Raw genomic sequence first — 15,182 nt, forward strand, 5'->3', positions numbered from 1 at the left:
CTCTTTCTTGACCTTACCTTTGATACACAAGGTATTGGTGGACGACGGGGAACTGATTGTACAGTAATACGGGAAACGATTCAACATTCTTCACGGCATTCACTTTATTCGAAAGTTCTGGCAAACTAAATCAAACCTCTTTTGAACGGAAAGCGCAAGTTCTTGCCTGACATAACGCTAGTATTTGTTGTCTTAGAAAATGGTAACAAGGCGCAAGTCCTCAACAGGGCAGGGAGATTACTTGAGGATGGTTTCAAGAGCTACACCAAAATGACATCAGGGACATTATGTAAGCTCAGGCGGGAGAATTAAATGACAGGGTTCTTGGAATTAGTTGTCGAGGAACAGAATGAGATGGGTGTAGAAGAAGAGGGTGACCGTGCAAAGCCTAGTCCAACCTAAAAACATAATGACCCACAGTAAGTAGTTGACTGATCTCGTGCATGAAACAGATTCAAGTTTTGAGAAAAGAGCATCTGTGACTGCTCTTCTAGATTGTGGGAAAACATCCTGCAAAATATATAGAGGAGGTGGGGTGGGGTAGGGAAGTATCAAGTAAACAGTCAATGACAACTACTTTCTTCAAGAGTCGTTTTTTTTTTTATGGTTCTCTTGCACCAGCACCAGTGCCAGTTCCATTACTATCGTCTGCACCGTAGCAAGTAGAATCAGTTCTGGCCTTTCTGAAGCGATCGCTATCAAGTTCTCTACTCCTGATGTCAGAGACAATGACAGTGACTCTGACTCTGACTCTAATCTTGACTCTAATCTTGACTCTCCATCTCTGTCTCCAACAACCAGAGATACAAATAACAACACACAGGTTGATGATGATGCCAACCTCATGGAACACCACCATTCCCACCTGAGTGTTATAATTTTCAGATTTTTTATTATTATTATTTACTAATAATGTTATCAAAATGATGGTTTGTTGCCAACTTAATGTGGCAGTCCCAGGAAAGGGAAGAATGCTTGTGTCATGTAGCCAACTAGAAACGGTGATCTTGGGGCTAAATAGCAGTAACATTCTTCCTTTTCCTGGGACTGTCACATTAAGTTGGCAACATGCTATCACTTTATCGTGCTGCTACTGCATAACTCTCTCTGAGAGGTTTAGAAATGCAATATTCCTAATGTTATTAAATTTTACTCGAAATATTATTCCAAACATAAAACAGTATCATTATATGTGTTTAAAAAACTGTTTGGAGATGTTATTTGGGTAAATAAGGGGACAACTTGTAAGTACGCATACATATATACATATACATACATATATATGCACATAAGGATACACATTTACATATATCTATTACAGCCTTTCGAAAGATACGCAAAACACGATGCTCGTTAATAATAACGTGAAAGGAACGAGGAGGAAACTATCATCTGAAACAAGAGGACAAGACGAGAAGTAAAGAGCGTCTGGCCTAAAAACAAAAACAAAATGGCTGAATGGAATTGGAGAATACCTGTTGTGGTGGTGGTTGGGGGAGTAGATGTTGGAGGATTTAGGCGGAAAGTAAAGAAAAGGGAGAAGAGTAATTGTGAAAGGGCACAGATATATGGAAGAGAGAAAAATTAATACTAAATTGCTGGGAGAACAAGAGATAAATATTAAACGGTAATGTTATGGGCGTTTTTAATTATATTTTCAAGCCAAAACAATATAAACACAGTATATATATTTATGTACCATGAGAGCACAGCCCGAGGATTGCGTGAAGGTACCAGTCATGTTATAAAATGCTGTCTGAATAATTTTCATTACATGAAACTATTAGTAGCTCATAAAATTATATACTATGTTTATTAGATAATATTTATCTCGCACCAAATGGGGATCTTTTCTTGTTGATCTTACCATCACGAAACAGTACACTACACATACGGCGCGCGCGTGCATATTTATATACGAGGTCTGATCAATAAGTATCCGGACTGATGCTATAAAAATAAAACTACAATGCGTAATAATTTGGCATTTGATCTCCTGCAAAGTAGTCCCCTTCGAAAGCCACACACTTAATCCAGTGCTGTTTCCATTGATGTCGCAAGGGGTGAAATCTGGGGAATACGATGGCTGTCAGACCTGGAGAATGCCATACCTAGCCAAAAACTGCTGCTGAATGGGTAGGTGAGTTGTTATGGTGCAATTTCCACTCACTGGGAGCATGCAATTGTGGCATTTTCCCATGTCTAACCAGGTGGAGCATACTCATGACAAACAATCCCCTTATAGTCAAAGGAAACAGTCAACAGTGTCTTCATATTGCTTTTACTCATTCGTGCTTTCTTCGGTCTCAGAGAGGTTGGGCTGTTCCACTGCGAAGACTGAGCCTTTGCTTCAGGATCATAACCATAGATCCACGATTCATCACCCGTTATGACCGTTTTCGAAAAGTTTTCATCGTTCTCGACACAATCAAGGAGATCTTGTGCAACTGAAACCTGTGTGTCTTTTTGGTCAGCTGAAAGCAGTTTTGGCACAAACTTAGCAGACACACATCTCATACCCAAATCTTCAGTGATAATGGACTGAACTGAATCGTGGCTAATCTGCACATCCTCTGATAACTCATGGATGGTAATTCGATGATTTCTCATCACATCTGCAATGTTTTTCTCATTTCTGCTGGTTGTAGGTCTCCCTGGACGTTCGTCATAGCAGACATATTCTCGGCCAACTTGGAAACGTCTGAACTACTCGTACACTCGAGTGCGGCTCATACGCTCCTCTCCATACACTTTTGGCAACTTTGTGTGGGTCTCTGAGCAGGTATCGCCAAGCTTTTGGCAATATTTGATGCAGATTCTCTGTTCAACTTTCTCTGTCATGGTCAATGTTACAATCACAAGCTACACACGTTCCTTCCAAACACTGCTGTAAACAGCAGAAGGGATGTAGAACGGTAAAACTTAATGCGCATGCACAGCGGGGTTCAAGGTCAATCTGTGCCAAGCGGCTTCACTCTACGTGCTTTAGCTTCGTTACTATAGCAACAGTCCAGATATTTATTGATCGGACCACGCCAGCATGGAAAGCGAACGTTAAACGACGACGATGATGATGATGATGATGATGATGATGATGATGATGATGATGACGACGACGACGACGACGACGATATATACTCTTTTACTCTTTTACTTGTTTCAGTCATTTGACTGCGGCCATGCTGGCGTACTGCCTTTAGTCGAGCAAATCGACCCCAGGACTTATTCTTTGTAAGCCTAGTACTTATTCTATCGGTCTCTTTTGCCGAACCGCTAAGTTACGAGGATGTAAACGCACCTGCGTCGATTGTCAAGCGATGTTGGGGGACAAACACAGACACACAAACATATACACTCACACATACATATATGTATATACATATATACGACAGGCTTCTTTCAGTTTCTGTCTACCAAATCTACTCTCAAGGCTTTGGTCGGCCCAAGGCTATAGTAGAAGACACTTGCCCAAGGTGCTACACAGTGGGACTGAGCCCGGAACCATGTGGTTGGTAAGCAAACTACTAGGGATGAAAATTAATGTTGCAAAAACTGAGACATTGGTCCTCTCAAGAAATTCATTGCAGTGCACTTTGCATGTGGAACATCAAAGATTTTATCTGCAGAAATTCTACTTACAAAGCCATCTTGTTTGGGAAGAGTTAAGTTGGAGAATTCTGCAAAGGTAGTAAAATTTTCTGGGCAATGGCCAGAAGGCCCAGGTTACAGACTCCATTGAAGCAGAGCTTACAGACTGTACAATGCACGAAGGTATCTGTTACTTTTCTTATAGCCAACTTTCAAATGTAGAGATCAATGAATACATCCTAGTTTTATGCAATATTCATAGTCTGAACTATTGCAGTAGCACTTTGAGTGAACTAATCAGAAATTTTGGGGTTGAAGGCTTTAGCTATGTGAGGAACTTGTGAGATACATATCTAATATAATATCAACAATCCTTTTTCAAGTATCTTTGGTGAGTCAGAGGTGAAGGATATATTTGTTAGTAAATGTAATCACTTACATTAGCTTTGAAGTCACTGAAGACGATGAATTTAATGCATACAACAAACAGGCCTGTGTTGGTAGAGATGTGAGATGTGGTAGACAATGAATGTTGGGTCAAAAAAGTTCTGTCTACCAACAATAGCAGATTTATATAACAGAGAAAGATATGAGATGAAGTGGTGAGATCAAACTTCAAGATGATGGGCCATAAAGATAAGATTACACAGGATTGAGTTGATTGGAAACTTGTCGTTGTGTAGACCTGTTCAACCCATGCTAAAATGGACAATGGATGATGAAATGGTGAGGATGTCTTGAGAATATGAAGAGAGACAATTTTAAAATTATTATTTTTATCATCCAAGCAAAATGATATACATTTTATTTAAATACAACAATATATACACATGGTTTCTGTTAATTTGTTTTATAAATAAAAAATGGATTTGAATGCAAAGTTGGAGATTGTTCTACGGTGACTGTGTCACAATGGCAATATAATTTTATATAAACCACAATGTTCAGTACAAATGTCATTACATATTTGAAGAAACAAAAATATTCTCATAAAAGCCTCTACATTGGATGACCTTTGCTTCAAGACAAGAGGACTCTTGAATCTAAAAATACTGGTTTATCTATTCTGTAATAACGTAGAATGTTGTTAAGTATTTGTAATGCAAGTTTTGATGTAACTTTTTGTGGTAAGAAATATTAAAACTCTTTTATAACATTTTAAAATATGCAAAAGACAAACAATTGGTATCAGTTTGGTTGGCCCCATACAGAACACGTCTGAAATCCTACATCACCTGTAATGCAAAGTGTGAAAAGTTGGTACGAAGTTTAAGGATGCTAAAAATAGCAGCTACATCTTCTTCATATCACACTGTAATATCTTAGTAGTGAAGGACAGACTGGATAATTTGCCCTAGGGTGCAATGTAAGTAGCAAAATGTTGGAATGGTCATGACTGGAAAGTTTTTCATCATAAAGCTAAAAATAACAAGATACATTTTCTGCACATTCTGCTTCCAACACCCCACAAAACAAACACAGATTCTGTTCTCTCCTCCACCAAGTTCACCGCCATACATACAACATACACAGAATCTAGAGGCAACCAATCCTGATGCTGTTATTGTTTCAGCCCCAAACAGACATATAATCAAAGGCATTCCAGTCATTTTCTTTTAAACACAGCATATATGAGACTACATTATTCAATGCGTGCTTTGTTTTATTTTGTATGGGGTTTTTTTTGTATATGATTTAAGGGAGATGTGGCTGCTATTTCTAACAAGCTGAATAACAATTACAGTTCACATGGTGTTGAATGTCCAACCCTTAAGAAAATCAACCTCTCTGAACCCTTCCATCTACCTACCAACGTCTCATATAGAATGGAAAGAGTCATAAAAAAGCCAAATCATTTACTTCATTAAATCCATTTCCTTTCTCTTCACAGTATCAACCAGTAAAACCAAAACTGACCGAAACCACTTCTCCTTTGACACACACACCAGTGGTCTCTCAATCTTGAAAACTTCAGGAATTTTGACTGCAATCAGCATAAGAACTTCTTTGTTATCTTACTGCCTATGCATTCTACACATCCCTCATTTCTCAGATATAAAGCTTTATGCTTGATCATTTCATCGCAGAGTACATTGACAGGGTTTCCACAACCCACATTCTCACATCACCAATATAGATATCGAGATTCTGTTATTTCTTAAAAACACTTTATTCTTTTCATTAATGACATAATTGATGTTTTCTCTAATCACACACACACACACACACACACACACACACATACCAATGTAGAAACTATAACATTTCATTCCTCTTTAACCATCCAAACACTGATATCAACTATCTACAACCTAGACACCTTCAGTAAGTGACATCACAGCTGAGTCCCTTTTAATAATATGAAGACTAACTCACTACATGCATCAATGAAACACTTACGTACCCACAACCTGAACATCTTACAATCTTATTTTTTGTTGTTGCTAAAGATGTCAGCCCTCAAAATCTCCAATGTTCTTTTGTCAAGACACCAAATGTATAAACATCTCTAAAACTAATTCACAAAGTCCAGACTTCTTTCCAGGATAAGAAGTTTTACAGTTTTGGCAACAAGTGCAATCCACATTGATGTACTGCTTATATATCTAGACCTGTGCTTCTCCTACACACTCAAACATCATAATCTCATTCATCAACATGCAATAAGCTATGTCTAAAACAGCCAGTATTTCTTCCTCCTGTTTCTCTAAACTAGTCACCCCAATTTCTCTTCCTCCTTTAGTAACTCTACACTAAGCACTTTATTCCCTTCTGCCATTCCAGATTGAAACCATCTGGAATTCCTGGCCTGTTTTTCCTACAGACATTGAGCTACTACAGATGTTTAAATTATATCAATCACATCATTTGTAGTGGTCTTACAAAGGTCTTAAGCACTCAACTGCTTTTTCTAATTAGCTAATGAGAAAAAAGATCTGTACTGCTAGCTATTTTTCCTCTCTTTCCAGTCACTCATCATCTACACTTGCTTTTATGCTTGCAGGGGTCAGACGAAATTCCTTGAAGCAGATCTTCTACAGCCTGATGCTCTTTCTGCCACCAGCCATTGCCTGGTTCCAAGTAAGTCAATATTTCCTCATGGACAGATATGTTTATCATGGAAGACAAGAAATTAAGGATTTACTCATGTGAAGATGATGCTTATTTGTAGCTATTGCTTTATGTACGTGTTTGTATATATGTATACTCAGAAGTATACATATCTTACTAAATTTCCCTTCCCTTCTTTAGAAAACTGTCTTATTAATTTCTCTTAATTTTATTCTTATTGTCTTCCATACTTTTAAAGATTTTTCTATAAAAATTTAAATCAGCATTTTTGAAACATTATGTTGTAGGATTATTTTTAACATATGTATTTATGATGAGTTTCTTTCAGTTTCCATCTACCAAATCCACTCACAAGACTTTGGTCAACCTGAGGCGATAGTAGGAGACACTTGCCCAAGGTGCCACGCAGTGGAGCTGAACCCAGAACCATGTATTTGGGAAACAAACTTCTTACCACATATATATCATCATCCTCATCCTCATCATCATCATCATCATCATCGTTTAATGTCCGTTTTCCATACTAGCATGGGTTTGACAGTTCGACCAGGGTCTGGGAAGTCAGGAGGCTGCACCAGGCTCCAGTCTGATCTGGCAGTGTTTCTACAGCTGCATGCCCTTCCTATGGCCAACCACTCCGTGAGTGTAGTGTGTGCTTTTTACCCACTACACTTGCAATGGCCACAATTGGTTGGTGCTTTTTATGTGCCACTGGCACGGAAGCCAGTCAAGGCGGTGCTGGCATCAGCCACTTTCGGATGGTGCTTTTAAAAAGCACAGGTATCACAACTACAATAATATATATAATAATGTAATTATTGTATACAGTGCTCAGGTGCACCACAACTTGTCAAAAAGTGCATATAAAGTATATGCAGTAATGTACAAATGTCTGGAAAGTGAACAGTGTATGAGTCAAATACATGCTTGCGTGTGTATGGAGGGGAGAAAATCAGGTGTAGTGTTTTGAAGGATGCAGTGCTCCAACAACTAACAACTGATGCCGGCAGTCTGTTCCATGCTTCAGCAACTCTTAGCATAAAAAAATGTTTCTGAAAGTCATGGGAGCTGTGCTGTTTTCTGACTTTGTAAACATGTCCACGGGTATTAGACAGGTGGAGTTTGAAAAGGTGCTCAGAGTTATTGTTTGTAAGATGGTTAATAATTTTATGGGTGTCTGCCAAGTCAGCTGCCAGACGTCGGAGTTTCAATGTGTCCATGCCCAGGGAAGTAAGGCATTCAGAATATGGCAAATGCCTGATGGAGGGTATTCTCTTGGTTGCACGTCGCTGAACGGCTTCCAGACAATTAATATTCTGGGCAAGATAGGGGTTCCAGACCAGTGATGCAAATTCCAGGTGAGGTCGTACCATAGCTATATAAAGCCGCAGATAGATAGCCGGAGAGCGGCTCACAAAGGACTTGGTGAGTGATGCCAAGACCCCCTCAGCCTTCTTGGCAATTTTAGCGATTTGATTTTTTCCATTAGATGTTTATTTGATGTTGATGTACTTGACTCAATAGGTTTCCTCAAGCACAGCAGGCTGTCCTACAATCCAAGGTTCTTTGGATGGGCTGGAGCTTCTAGGTGAAGCTGGTGCAGGAAACAGCCATGAACTCACGTTATTTGTCGGGTCCTCGCATATCTCCAGAAGTCGAGGTCTCTTTACCACACACACACACATATATATATATATATATACATATGATTCTTTTAATCATTAGTTACAATTTGTAAAATATTTCATTAGGTGAACAATTCAACAAAGTAGGGAATGTCACAAAGAGTGGACATTTTATTCATAGAACTGTGTGTGTATGTGTGTGTGTGCACGTATGTGTATGTGTGTGCATGTGTGTGTGTGTGCGTGCATGCATGTGTGCGTTATGTGTTTGTGCACATGTGCACGCCTGTGTGTGTGGGTGCATGTGTGTGCATGTGTGTGTGTGTGTATAGATACAGACAGATATAAATATTGATTTGGTTTGGTTTTGGGTTTTGTTGTTGTTGTTGTTTTAGTTTTTTTTTGCTTTGTTTTTCCCAAGACATCTTTAGACATATGCTTCTTTTTAATTAACCATTAAATGATAAATAGTTCTCAAAGTTTGTAAAGCATAAAGTCTTCCCATTTGTCTACACAAAACTGTTTATTTTTACCTTCTGTTAAAGGATTTCTACTCAGTAACATTAACAGTATTGTATAACAAATTATTTTCTCCAACCAGAATTTCTATTTTTACCTTAGAAACCTCATAGAATTAGACATTCCAACAAGGCAAAGGCAAATCACTCAAGTTGAAATATTCTGTATAGTCAGCAGGTAATGGTTTATTATCTGTGAGCAAGAACCAAGTATAAATAAATGGCATATTTATGTACAGGTGTTGTAAGTCAAGCTATATCTGTGTTCACATACCAAATTATTCTTACTTAGAATGAGAGAAAAAAGCATTATTATTTAATGAAACAAGAAATTTTACCCTAAAATCTCTAGCATTTTTAATTTCTTTTTTTTTGTTTTTGTTAATTGATTTCTTTATGTTTAGTTCTATAAACCATGTTATAATTGAACATTAATACATAATTGATGACTTGCTGAGTGTTTCTCAGTCTGTGAATTTAGAGATTTTTCCCATCAGTTTATGTCCTTTGCCATTCAGCTGATTGATAAACGTACACTCACCGTCCCACTACAATCACTGGTTCATAGACATAATCCTACATCTCCCCCCCTCTCTCTCTCTCCTCTCCTCTTCCCCTCAATCTCCTCTCCCCTCACCCTCTCTCTATTTTGCCACTATTACAATAGAGTCTCCTCTTCAAACCTACCATCTATTTGCAGCTACCCTTCTACGAGTCCTCCCAATTAACCCACTTCTCTTCCTTTCATCATTTCTCTTCAATCAGTTATACACACCTAAAATAAAGGCTAGCTACAACAACAAACTCGTTTCAATCCCTAGTTGAAGTCATTCTAATTTCCAGGTATTGCTTATATTTTTTATTATTATTACCTTTGGCAAAGTCATGAATATCACAACTTAGAATTTCTGTTCCATCACACACAACATTATCGCTTTCTATTCTAATGACCTTTCTATTATTTTCTTCAGGTTTCAAATCCTTCCAAGGTTAACTTTGTCTTTCATCCCTCTGGAGGTCAAAGAAGAAAAGTGCCAATCAAGTGCTGCAATCAACAGTATCAACGCAACCCCACCCCTCAAAATTCCTGGCCTTGAGGTATTGCAGTGTGGTGGTGTTCATTCATGGACAACTTACTAAAAAAGAAATAGAAAGAGAATCCCTCATTCCCTGGATAGAATCCTTCCTTGGAACGAAGACTATCCAGATACCTATTTACAGCCAAATGAAATGAACAGTCCCATATATTTGCTATATAGTGAAATACCAGTAATACAATGGACAACTTTGACTGTTTATCCTATTCAGTAATATTACTAATACAATGAACAGTCTGATATATTTGCTATATTGTGAAATACCAGTAATACAATACACTTAAAGCTTCATTTCCACAGACAGAATGAATATTTCTTGTCACTTCCATTGAATTCCTACCGCATGTTGTGTCTGTTATGGGTTGGATCTAAACTCATTTTAAAAGAGTAAAATCCATACATATTTAACCACTATGGTATAAAGTAATCTAAAGAGAGAGAGAGAGAGAGAGAAAAGAGAGACGGAGAGAGGTGGGGAGAGAGAGAAGCATTAGAAAGTAAAAACTGATGTTTATTTTACTGTAAGTATTGAAAAAGTATCTTCAAAGTGATTGTGTCAAAAATGTGATAGGACTTACTTTCCAACCTAATAATAATACAATATTTTTACTACATTATGTAAAAAGCACCAACTGATTGTGGTCGTTGCCAGCCTCCTCCGGCCCCTGTGCCAGTGGCACGTAAAAAGCACCCACTACATTCATGGAGTGGTTGGCATTAGGAAGAGCACTGCCAGATTGGACTGGAGCCTGGTGCAGCCTCCTGGTTTCCCAGACCCCAGTCGAACCGACCAACCCATGCCAGCATGGAAAATGGACGTTAGATGATGATGATGATAGGTTATACTGGCAATACAATATCTTTATTATATTGTGCAATATCTGTAATATAATATGCTTATTACATTGTGTAAAACCAGACTTATGTCTCTCGGGTAAGAATTAAATTTGTAGATTAATGTCAGTAAGAATGTGGTAGGATTTGAACCATGACAGTAAGGAATACAGGTTTTGAACAAACCTGTTGCAAATATTTGCAGATATATTTGCAGATATCTGACAATAAAAGAATTGGTAAAAATGGAAGCAAAGTTAACTGGAATGAGAGGAGGAGATTTGAGATTTATAGAACCAATAATCTATTATACGCACAATGCCTGAGATTGGGTGGGGGCAGGGGACTAGCCGATTACATCAACCCAGTGTATAACTGGTACTTATTTTATTAACTCTGAAAGGATGAAAGACAAAGTCGACCTTGGCATAATTTGAACTCAGAACGTAAAGATGGACGAAATTCCACGAAGCATTTTTCTTGGCATGCTAACGATTCTGCCATCTCACCACCTTATTTATAGAACTATAATGAAGTACTACAGATACAAAATGAACCTGTAAAATTTGCTTCGTAAAGTATGTCTTGCTTCACCATGGGCCTCAACTCTTCGATGGAAACATAGGGACATCATTGTGATATATGGCATGTCTTGAGCATTTTTAGACCTGATGGAGTCCATCACTCTCCAGGTGTGACCACAGCTGAATTCTTTTATGAAAAGAGAGAGAGACAAAAAGAAAGAGTGAGAGAAAGACAAGAGCCAACTGGTAGTGTAGGAATGGTGTTTTATTCATCAATCCTGAGGAATGAAAAGCAAAGCTGGTTTCATTGGGATTTGAACTGAGCATATACAGATCTGAAATGATTGCCACAAAGCAATGCATTAGATGCTTATATGACTCGGCCACTTGACTGCCATCACAACAGCATATAAAACAATGTATGATCTTCACCTCAGAGAGAGCCTTCTCTAAAATTGTTGGAGAAACAAAATAGACAACCATAAATCAGATACAAACAAATACATTAACAAATTCAACCAATTTTATTGTATGCCAAAAACGAAAAGGGAAACTGAAATCTGTTTTACCAATAATTGTGGCACATAAATTATTGATTTCTATGAAGTATTTATTGAAACCATTTTAGTTCAACCCATTCTTATTTTTTGGGCAAAAGACCAAAAATTAATTGTTTTTCTGAAATACATTTAACAGAACAAACACATGATATGCTAAAAAGTGCTTCTTAAATATACAATATCATCTCTATGTGAGAATTTCCCGATTCCTTTTGAAGTTGTTCTCTTTTTGTTTCTTACAACATTAATGCACATGTACTTATAGATATATGTGCATGTGTATGTATGTATACACACATACAAACACACACACATATGCACACACACACATACGCACACACACATACGCGCGCACACACCACACACACACACACACACACACACACACACACACACAGCAGCAGCAGCAACATTTCACATGTTTTCAGGGCTAATGCAGTTTTGCACCACTCCTTGAAAAATGCATTTTTTTTTTTTAATTTGGTGGAGTTCCTATGTTTTACATGTTGGAGATTACAAATATGCAAAAATAATTTTACCCCCCCCACACACACACACACACCACCACCACCGTTCCCCTCCCCACTTTAAGATTTTGAACTTTTTCAAAATTTTTTTTTCCTTATGTTTTTGATGACAGAAATTCCAAATATGCAAGAAACCACGTTTTCAAAATTTTAAATTCAATAAGCATATAGATATGTATATAAAGAGATAGATAGATATATCTTCCTGGGGCTAAAAACAACAGTAACACCGTCTTCTCTAGGACCGCCACATTTAGTTGACAAATATATTTTATGAATAAACGGACAGGGATAAATAGACAGATAAATAAATGGATGAAAAAGTTCAAAATTTAAAATTGGGGAAGGGGTGAAATTTGAGCCCCTTATTAAACTTTATAACATTAATTATTAAATATTAATGTTTGTTTCTCATAAAATGGTGTATATTTAATTTAAATTAAATTATTATTTATGATTATTTAAGTCAAACACAAGTAAAACACAATTTCTTTTCACCTTAATGTTTTTGTCTGTATTTAATTTCGATTTGCATTTGTTCATCAATTTGCTACAATCTCTTTAAAGTAAACAAAATTAAAAATTTAAATGGGGTGGGGAGGGGGGGTTTAAAAAAAATTTCTCTATTTGCATATTCGTAATCTCCGACGTCTAAAACATAGGAATCTGAAAAAATGTTTTCAAAAAACTGCATTTTCAAGGAGAGGTGCAAAACTGCATTAGCCCCCTGTTTTCTATGCTAGCATGAGTTGGACATTTTGAGTGGATCCAAAGGGATAATAATAATAATAACAATAATAATAATAATAATAATAGTAGTAGTAGTAGTAGTAGTAGTAGTAGTAGTAGTAGTAGTAGTAGTAAAATATCACCCCTAATGGCATTAGTGCACATAGAGAAGATATAGCAAAGAAATCAAAGCAATGGATAAATACATTAAGAGCATTTGGAAGCTCAGTGTTTGGGCAATATAGAAAATACCAGCTGTGGTAGGCAAGTAATACATTAGAGCCATCATGTTTTATATCAGCCCAGCCTCATCGCCCCCTCCATTCACTCCATAACAACATACAAAAGAACATAACATAGTATTATGCATTGCACACAAACAACAGTCACAGACCAGCTTACACATCGAGACAAGAATATTAAAAATGGAAGAACAGCCAGATGTGCAGTACATTGCAGAACCCACAAGTTCAGATGCTACCCCAAAACATTATTCCCACCTCCACCCAGACAGTCCAGACAAATATTTAAGAAAAAAAACACTTGAAAATAGCAGCAGAACAAAGAATGTTAAAAGACCGAAACATAAAGACAAATGAAATGTTGCTAAATGTTTTGGCCAACATGCTAAGGAATCTGCCAGCTCACTGCCCAAAGACTAAAATATAGGCGTAGGGGTGGCTGTGTGGCAAGTAGCTTGTTTACGAACCACATGGTTCTGGGTTCAGTCCCACTGCTTGGCATCTTGGGCAAGTGTCTTCTGCTATAGCCTCAGGCCAACCAAAGCCTTGTGAGTGGATTTGGTAGATGGAAACTGAAAGAAGACTGTCGTATATATATGTATATATATATGTGTGTATGTTTGTGTGTTGTGTTTGCCCCCCTCCCCCAACAACCGCTGATGGTGTGTTTACGTCCCTGTAACTTAGTGGTTCGGCAAAAGAGACCAATAGAATAAGTACTAGGCTTACAAAGAATAAGTCCTGGGGTCGATTTCCTCGACTAAAGGCAGTGCTCCAGTATGGCCGCAGTAAAATGACTGAAACAAGTAAGTAAAATGAATATTGCATTTGGATTCATATTTCCAATGCACAACATCTGTCATGCTCTGATGAAGCCCACCTCTAATCTAACTAGAATCACCACCACAAGAACCTAGATAGAGGAGCTGCAACATGCTTGCAGTGCTTCATTGTTCTCCATACAATTAACCGTTACATGTCTGAATGTACAGGATGCCTTCCTAAATTAGACGATGATGCAATATACCTGAAATGTTGTACCTGCCAGGTACACGCCATGTCAGCCTGTTCACTGATCTTATCAGCTTCATGAGTATTGATCTGGGCTGAAACATGATAATGGTTTCAAAATTTGATACAAGGCCAGCAGTTTCTGAAGGGAGGGGCAACCAATTACATTGACCCTAGTATTTGACTGGTACTTATTTTATCAACGCTGAAAGGATAAAAAGCAAAGTCAGCCTAAGAAAAAATTTAAGCTCAGAACATAAAGACAAATGAAATGTTGCTAAATGTTTTGACCACCATGCTAAGGAATCTGCCAGCTCACAGTCCAAAGACTAAAATATACTAACAACTTTGGGTTGAAGCCCTTACTCTTCGCCTGTAATGCTATTATTCTTTGGGAGGACATGAATGTCACAACTCTGAAATCTTCTGTTCTATATTTAGCCCCTTCAAATATTACAAATTCAGCCTACACTAATGTAACACTTCCAAATTTGTCAAATAGTGATATACCAGCACCTGGCCAGGCTACAGTATATTTCAGTTTTATATTTAAGAGATGAGAAATTATGTACATTATTTACATTATTTACATTTGACAAATATTTGTTCTCATCTTGTTCGTTGTTAACACAAAGTTTCGGCTGATATCAGGTGTCTTGGGGAAATTTTGAACCTGGGTTCTCATTCCTAAGCCATTGGCATAGTGGTTAAGAGCGCAGGCTTCTAACCCCAAGATTCTGAGTTCAATTCCAAGCAGTGACCTGAATAATAATATAATAAGAAGAAGAACATCGTAAAATACCTTAGGAATGAGAACCCAGGTTTGAAATTTCCCTGATGAAGGCTGGAGGGTAT

This window comes from Octopus sinensis, linkage group LG9, assembly GCF_006345805.1.
Source record: "Octopus sinensis linkage group LG9, ASM634580v1, whole genome shotgun sequence".
Lineage (NCBI taxonomy): Eukaryota > Metazoa > Mollusca > Cephalopoda > Octopoda > Octopodidae > Octopus > Octopus sinensis.